Source organism: Amblyomma maculatum, chromosome 5, assembly GCF_055883805.1.
Source record: "Amblyomma maculatum isolate TAMU_Amacu chromosome 5, ASM5588380v1, whole genome shotgun sequence".
NCBI classification, from domain to species: Eukaryota; Metazoa; Arthropoda; class Arachnida; order Ixodida; family Ixodidae; genus Amblyomma; species Amblyomma maculatum.
Genome location: NC_139348.1, coordinates 16,996,415 through 17,005,671, shown reverse-complemented (window position 1 = coordinate 17,005,671; position 9,257 = coordinate 16,996,415).

Below are 9,257 nucleotides of genomic sequence, written 5' to 3'. Positions count from 1 at the left end.
AGTAGAACTCTCTTGGTTAGCCTCCACGTTTCAGCCCCATAGATGAGTACAGGTAAGATGCAACTGTTGTATACTTTCCTCTTGAGCGATACCGGTAAGCTGCTAGTCATAATCTGCGAGTGCTTGCCAAATGCGCTCCATCCCAATATTATTCTTCTTGTTATTTCCTTTTCATGGTCCGGATCTGCGGTTACTACCTGTCCTAAGTAGACATATTCGCCTACTACTTCCAATATTTCGCTACCTAATGTAAACTGCTGTTTACATTAGGTGTACAATTTCTGGGCGTGCGCGTTGCCGTTGTGATGCTGACGTTCCGTCGGGAATGAATTCATAGTCCAGTGGTCCGACGCGGCGAATGATTTTGTACGGCGCAAAGTATCGGCGCAACAACTTTTCACTGAGTCCGCGACGGCGAATTGGTGTCCAAATCCACACTTGGTCTCCTGGATTGTACTCTGCGTGGCGTCGTCGTAAATTGTATCGTCGGCTGTCGGTGCGCTGTTGGTCGTACGCAGACGGCGAGTCGTCGGGCTTCCTCCGCACGCTGCAGGTAGGCGGCGACGTCAAGGTTGTCCTCGTTGGTTACGTGCGGCAGAATTGCGTCGAGCGCCGTCGTGGGCTCCCTGCCGTACACAAGCTGAAACGGGGTCGCTCTGGTGGTCTCCTGGGCTGCCGTGTTATACGCGAAGATCACGTACGGCAAGATGGCGTCCCAGGTCTTGTGCTCAGCGTCGACGTACATGGCGATCATGTCCGCGATCGTTTTGTTCAGGCACTCCGTAAGGCCATTGGTCTGGGGATGGTACGCAGTTCGTCGATGGCTTGTATGACTGTATTCCAGGATGGCTTGCGTCAACTCTGTCGTAAACGCCGTTGTCCTGTCCGTGATGAGCACTTCTGGGGCGCCGTGTCGTACAAGAATTTATTCGACAAAAAATTGGCGACTTCTGCCGCGGTACCATTTAGTAGTGCTTTTGCGTCAGCGTAACGGGCAGGGTAGTCAGTGGCCACGATGATCCACTTGTTACGAAGTCGAAAAGGGGCGGAGGCGATCCATCCCAAAGGGCAGGTCTGGAGGCGAAATCGGGTTTAGTAGTCCTGCTGGTCCGATAGGCGGCGTCTGGCGCCGTTGGCACTCACGACGCGTCTTCACGTAGTGGGCAACTTCGGCAGGCAGTCGCGGCCAGTAGTACTTCTCCTGGATTCGACGCAACGTGCGTGCATATCCAAGATGGCCTGTTGTGGGCTCATCATGCAACGCCTGCAGAATTTACTGCGGTAGGTTTTTAGGCACTACAAGAAGTTGCGCAGTACCGTTGGGTGCGAAGTTCTTCTTTACGAGGAGGCCATTTCTTAACGCGAACGAAGATAAATGTCGCCTGAACACACCAGGAGGGGAAGCGATCTTTCCTTCTAATTAATCGGCGAGCGCTTTCAGCTCAGGGTCTGATCGCTGTTCTGCGAAACCGCTGGCACCTACCGGTCCCAAAAGGCGTCGTCGTCATCGTCCTTCGATGGAGCGTCGACAGGAGCGCGTGATAACCAGTCTGCGTCGCAATGCTTCCGGCCCGAATTATAGACTACGGTCAAGTCGATTTCTTGAAGTCGTAGGCTTCATCTGGCAAGGCGGCCGGAGGGATCTTTCAAATTAGCCAGCCATCAGAGCGCGTGATGGTCGCTTACCACCTTGAATGGTCAACCGTATAGGTATGGACGAAACGTAGAAGTGACCCAGATCATCGCGAGGCACTCCTTCTCGGTCGTCCGATAATTGACTTCGGCTTTTGTGAGGGACCTGCTAGCGTAGGCGATTACTTTCTCCTGTCTGGCACTCTTCTGGACAAGAACGGCTCCTAGGCCCACACTGCTCGCGTCAGTGTGAATTTCGGTCTTGGCGTTTTCATCAAAGTGGCCAAGTACAGGAGGGCACTGCAGGCGGCGCTTGAGTTCGTCATAGGCTTCTCCTTGCGGCGCTTCCCATTAAAACGGTACGTCAGCCTTTGTAAGCTGCGTCAACGGTTCGGCGATGCGCGAAACGTTTCTGACAAATCGTCTATAATAGGCGCAGAGCCCCAGGAATCGGCGCACAGCTTTCTTGCCGGCAGGCGGTGGGAATTGTGCGAACGCAGCTTTTTTCTCTGGGTCTCTACGAATACCATCCTTGCCAACGATGTGACCTAGGAAACGCAGTTCTTCGTAGGTGAAGTGACACTTCTCTGCTTTTAGCGTTAGTCCCGATGATTTGATGGCTTCCAGCACTGTCTGCAGCCATTTTAGGTGGTCTTCAAAGTTTGACGAGAAGAAAACAACGTCGTCCAAATATACAAAACAAATTTGCTACTTCAAGCCTGCAAGGACTGTGTCCATTACTCGTTGAAATGTGGCTGGTGCGGAGCAGAGGTCAAATGGCATCACTTTGAACTCAAAAAGACCGTCCAATGTGATGAATGCGGTCTTGTCGCGATCCTTTCGTCGACCTCAATTTACCAATATCCGGTCTTCAGGTCCATCGATCAGAAGTACCTTGCATTGCAGAGCAGGTCGAGAATGTCGTCGATGCGGGGAAGCGGGTAGCGGCGGTAATCAACGCAGAAGCGAAGTGTGCTGTCTTTCTTCTTCATCAAAACGACTGGTGCCGCCCAGGGGTTCTTCGATAACTGGAGTACGCCATCACGCAGTATTTCCTCAACTTGATCGCGTATGGCATGGCGTTCTCGCGGTGATACACGATGGGGGCTTTGGCGTGGAGGTCGGGCGTGTTTGTCCGTTATAATGCGGTGCTTGGCCTGTGGCGTTTGTCGTACCTTCGATGATGACGACGAGCACTCCCCGTAGCTTCAAAGAAGACTGAGAATCTGGTCTTTCCTGCTGTGGGTCAATGCCGGGTTGATGTCAAATGTGGGCTGATGGAATTGATCCGGTGCGTATTCCAGCGTTTGGTCGTGGAGGGTGAATACATCTTTGAGGTCCGCTAATGCGTCTAGAAAAGCGATCGCCGTGCCCTTGTTGAGATGCCGGTATTCTTCGGTGAAGTTTGTTACCAGCACCTGAGCTTGCCATCTTCGGAATTTCGCGATGCCTCTTGCGATGACGACACCTCGTTCTAAGAGCAATTGGATATTTCTTCGACAATGTCTTCAGCATTTTCAATTTTTGCGCTACCTATGCAAACTGCGACGTTTGCTCGGGGCGGCACAGTAAATTCTCCATCGAGGACGTTAGAGCGATGTGTTGCGTTGAAGTCGTCGTAGCAGGAATGGCTTTGTCTGCAGAGAGCTTGATGAGCTTGGATCGCAGGTCGATGATAGCCCTATGTTCATTTAGGAAGTGCATGCCTAAAATCACGTCGCGGGAGCATTGCTGCAAGATAACAAAGCTGGTGGGGTAAGTACGCCCATTTACGGTTGTTCTTGCAGTACATCGTCCCGATGGAGTAATCAGGTTGCCGCCTGCGGTGCGAATCAGCGGGCCATCAAAAGCGGCTGTAACTTTCCTGAGATGTGAGGCTAACAGTCCACTGATGACTGAATAGTCAGCTCCGGTGTCTACTAGGGCAGTGACTCTGCGACCGTAGACATCAACTTCAAGGTCACTCGCTTGCGTCCTCGCATTGCATGTGGGCCTTGGTGTTCGATGTCGGCACCGTTGTTTCTTCAGGTTCTGGCCGGGGCACACCATTGTTACTTCGCTGGGCGGCGGTGTCGGCTTGCACACTGGCCGTGTTGTGGTCGATGTCGTCGTGTGGAGCGGCGGTGAAATGGCTGTGTCGTCGTTAGTGGTAGTCGGCGGCGGAGGATGGTCGTCTTTTCGCCGTTGAGCAATCTCACCTCCAAAGGTTGCTCTATTTAGTTTCCTTTGCGCGGGCTTGGAGACCTTCCGCGCACACTTTCATCGTAGTTACGGCCTGGCGACGCAATGCGGGCCCTGTACGACGATGGAGACCTGAACCGACGGCTTGGTGGCGCAATCTCACCCTTACGCAGATAGTTGTCGATTTCTTGCGGTCGTTCACCTGGGCATGGTCGTGGAGCGTCGACTGCAAAGCCGCGGAGACCGATTCGTCGGTGCGGGCAATGGCGCAGAATGTGGCCGGCCTCACCGCAGTAGAAGCATCATGGCAGGTTGTTTGCGGTCCTTCAGGCGTCGCACTTCCTGGGGCTTGGGGGTCGTTGGTAAGCTTGGCGGGCGGGGGCTAAGGGGCGCTTTTCAGGAACAGGACGGTAGCGGCGAGGGCTAGGAAAGTCATCATGTCGGGGCGCAGGGCGACGTAATGCAGCAGCGTTATTCATCGCTGTTGCCTCTTATACTGGAACAGTCGCCGCCGTCGCTTGAGGAACGCCCAGCGCCTGCTGGACTTCTTCACGGACGACGCCCGCGAGTGTCGCCACCTGGGGTTGTTGCGATGATGGCATCAATCGGTAGATCTCCAACCAAACTCGGGCATGCCCTTGCAGAACAAAGTAGACTTGCCTGAGCTTCGCGGCGTCGTTCCAGTCGTTGAATTCTGCCACACGGTCGAAAAGGTCTATCCAGTCTTTTGCATCTTCGCCCGGTCGTCCATGGAAGTAGGGGGGCTCACGGGGTTGAACGAAAACAACCGGTGCTGTAGGCTGGGCCATAGTCAGCGTCGATGCCTTCCGAGATCGAATGAGGTGCGCCAGCAGACGGTGTTCAGGTTGGAGCCCTTGAAGCCGGCGACTGGTTCGGTGGCCTGTTGGCTGTTCCTCCAGGGCAACAGGAACAAGGCTGGGGTCTTCGCTTGAAGGATCAAAGGCAGCACCTCCATCAGATGTCATGTAGTGTGGACAAGGCCGTTGACACCAAACGAAGACACAGGCTTGATGGTACTACAATTGACTTTTTATTGAGCTGACTTGCGCCCGCGAAAGAACTAAGCAACTCGGCGGCGGCGATAGCAAGAAACGTGCTCGTCGATCGTCGAATAAAGAATGCCCGTCACACTCTTCAACGTCCAATTTAAAGGCTGCTCAGAACAATCTAGATAACGTCGCAAACTGCTACTAGTACACCCTGGAACAGCGTGGAAACATACGCAAGTGATCGAAATCTTCGCGACAGATCTCGGCGCATCTTTCGCGACAAAGAAAATGATAACGCGTCGTATCGCGACAACGAGCATGAACAAACACGAGATACAGAATTGATACGCGTGCCAGAATCACAGTGATAAAGCCGCATGCCGGCGGCTGTTAAAAAGCAACAAATACAGTTTTGAAGGTTTCGCGGCAATATTTAAACCCTTATGCCGAAGGGCGAACTTGCGCAATAAAAAAAAAATGGATGCTAGAATTCAGTAACATATAAAGTAGAATATCAGTCACGATGATATTATTTTGTTATTTTTGAATATAGAAAGGGGAGCATTCATTGATAGCCATCGAATAGCAGTATTGCTATTTTATTGTGCTCAAACATTGCTGGCAGCATTGCTTAATGTTCTTTGTATGTTTTTATTCCAGTCGTTAAAATATTGTGCAGAAGAAAAAAGATGTGTGAAATGACAGACAATGCAGCCTCACAGAAAATTCATGCAGTCGCCAAAAGAAGAAAACAGGGAACTAAATATCACCGACATTTTTTGTCAGCTGCAGAGAGAGAAACTTGTGAACTGGCGAAAAAGTGCAGACAGAAAACAGCAGATCAGACAGTTTCTGCAAAATTCACAAACATTTTCTTTTAATAGCAAACAGAAACACTCCGCGCAAAGAACGAGAAATTGAAGACAACATAATGGAAAATTTCTGGCAGGACAGCTGCCAGAACATTTCTGTCTCTTTCAACAAACATTTCTTACAGTGTAAACGAGGGCAGAAAACTGGGCGAGTTGCAAAGGATTCATTGTAAAGCAACGCGATACACAAGACTAAGTGGAAGAAACAGGGGACATTGCAAGCGCTGTCTAATAAATGAATTTTAATTTCTACAAAAATTAGTTTTATAGGTACCAAACACAACAATCAAACCCGAAAACCGAACTCTGTATAAAAGCTTTCTAGAAATAAAAATTGAGTTGTTAGACAGTGCTTGTGTCCTCCCCTGTTTCTCCTACTTGGTTTTATGTATCGCGCTCGTTTACGATGAGTTATAGATAAAGTACTAAACCTTTCAGCTCAGCAATCCAGCGCTGATGCTGCACAAAACTGCTAGCCCTTTCCATTTCCATGAAGGCGACGTCTTCTTTCGGCGGCGCATCAACTCACGTCGCAGTGCTTGCGATTAGACTTATAGACAGGTGGAATTCTTAAAGACGTCTGTCGAGTAAGGCGGCCCAAAGGGCCTGTCAAATTGGCGAGCCAGCAGCGCGCATGGTGATCGCTTACTACATGAATGTTGGTTGGTTGGCTTGTGGGATTTGACGTCCCAAAGTGACTCAGGCTATGAGAGACGCCGTAGTGGAGGACTCCGGAAATTTCGACCACCAGGGGTTTTTTAACTTGCACTGACACACACAACACGGACGCCTAGCTTTTCGCCTCTATTGAAAAGCGGCCGCCGAGGCCGGGATTCGATCCCGCGTCCTTGGGCACAGTAGTCGAGCGTCGTAACCACTGCGCCACTCCGGCGGGGTCTACATTGAATGATTGACCTTATAGGTACGGATGGAACTTCGACCTGTCCCAGCTGTCGCGAGGCACTACTTCTAGTTCGTAATTTGACTAATTGCTTCGGATTTTGAGGAGGACCTGCAGCGTAGGAGGCGACGTTTTCCACACCCGCACTACTCTGCACAAAGGCGGCGCCTAGGCGGCGCCTTCCGGCAGTATGAATTTCATTCTGGCCATTTTCATCAAAGTTCCCTAGGGCAGGAGGAGACCATAGGCGGCGGTTAACTTTGTGGTAGGATTCCTTTTGTGGAGCTTCCCATTTAAACGTTACGTAAGCCTTTTTTTAATCCGCGTTAAGAGCTCTGCTATGAGCGAAAAGTTCCTCACAAATCACCGGTAGTATCCTCGCGTGCTTTGCTATTTTCAGTACAGTCCAAGGAATTAGCGTACCGATTTTTTGACAACTGGTTGAGGAAACTGTTCGATCGCAGCTGTTTCTTTGGCTCTAAAGGACTCCACCCTTACTTACGTAGGTACTCAGAAACAACAAATCCTTGTAAGCGAAGTAGCACTTTTCTGCTTCGAACGTTAGTCCTCACGACTTGATTGCGTCGAGTACTGTGCGAAGCCCTTTCATGAGGTATTCAAATTTCGAACAGAAGACAATGATCTTCGCAAGCATATCACACATACCTGCCACTTGAGGCCTGCCAGCAAAGTATCCATTACACTGGAACGTCACGGGCGCGGAGCAGAGGTCAAATGGCATCACTTTAAAGTCCAACAGGCCGCCTGGTGTGAAGAACGCGGTCTTCTGGTGGTCTCTCTCTTCGAACTTAATTTGCCAGTAGCCGCTTTTCAGATCCGTCGATGAAAGCTACTTTGCGTTGCAGAACCGGTGCAGTGTGTTGTCGATCCGAGGTAGGAGGAATATATCCTTCTTTACGTTTTCAAGCGGCGGTAATCTACTTTAACTTCCCACATATCAACTGGTCATCTGTTTCACTTGCTGATTCTTGTCAGCCCCGTGGTTGTACTGATTTTCTTGACTTGTTGCATTTATTCCAACTGACGCAGCCTGTTTGTTCTCCGACAAGGGATGATGCCATTCTTGACTTAGTTTTAAAACACACCCTGAACGTGCCTCTGTAAAGGTGCTTGAGAGCATCAGTGACCATCGTGTTGTTCACTGCATGTTCCAGTTAGTTACCCCGAAAGTATCTGTGTCCAAAAAATTGATTTATGATTTTTTTAAAGCAGACATAGACAGTATTCATACCCACCTTGAGAGCTTTTATTATTCCTTTGAATCTGCGTATTGTAATCGAAGTGTTTCTGATAACTGGTTGCTTTTCCGTGGTTTGTTAAAAAGTTTGCAGGAGAAATACGTTCCTAAAAGGTGGCATTCAACCACAGGAAATAATGAATGGTTCACAAGGGATATCAAACGATGCCTGAACAAAAAGAAACGCCTCTATGCGAAAGCTGCACGCACACAGGCAACGTTGGACTGGACCGCATATATGAACTTTGCAAAATCCTGCAAGCAGAAAATTGAAGAAGCGAAAGATAGGTTTTTTAATTTTGACATGCCAAACTTTTTGAAAACCAACCCTAAAAAATTTTGGAAAGTCATTTCTCCTGCACAAAAAAAGGAACTCCCGTGTTTAGTCTCTGCAGATGGTACCTCATTTGACCCAGTTGACATGTGTGATCAGTTTAATTCTTTTTTCTGTAGCATTTTTGGAGAAGAAAAGCCGTTGCCTACATTTGAACCCGCACCTAGCATTGAATTCACAATGCCTAGTATGGAAATACATCCTGAGGGTATAGAGGGGGCTATTGAACGCCTGCCTGCATTTTCGAGCCCGGGCCCTGATGAAATTAGCACAAAACTACTAAAATAACAAAACAATACACATCGCGCATCCTGGCACTCATATTTCAACAATCAATTGATACGGCTGAGATTCCTGATGATTGGAAGCTTGCAGATGTTTTACCTATATTTAAAGGAGGGGATAGAGATAATATGATAAACTACAGACCCATATCACTGACATCAGTTGTTTGCAAATTACTAGAACATGTCATATCATCTCATATAATGAAATATATCACTCAGAATCATATCTTGCTTCCCAACCAGCATGGATTTCAGTGCGGTCGTTCTTGTGAAACCCAGCTGTTTGAACTAACTACCGACCTTCACCGAAACTTAGAACAGTTAATCCAAACTGACGCCATCTTCATTGATTTTGCAAAAGCCTTTGATCGTGTGCCCCATAATCGCCTCATATATAAAATGAGTAGCATTAACATAAATATTAAAGTTATCAGATGGGTAGAAGAATATTTAAACAACAGAGTTCAATCGGTTATTACTGACAACTTTAAATCTTCTCCTCAGCCCGTGAAATCTGGAGTCCCTCAAGGATCTGTCCTTGGGCCCACATTATTTCTAATATATATAAACGATATTGCTTCCAGCATTACATCATCAATCAGGCTATTCGCAGATGATTGTGTCCTCTACCGTCCAATTTTTAATCTTACTGACTGTGTTATGTTGCAGGATGATTTATCCAGGTTACACATGTGGTGCTCTGAATGGCAAATGACTATAAACACTAAAAAGACTAAATTAATGCGATTCAGTACCTGCAGCCTGATTTTGTCGAACACCTA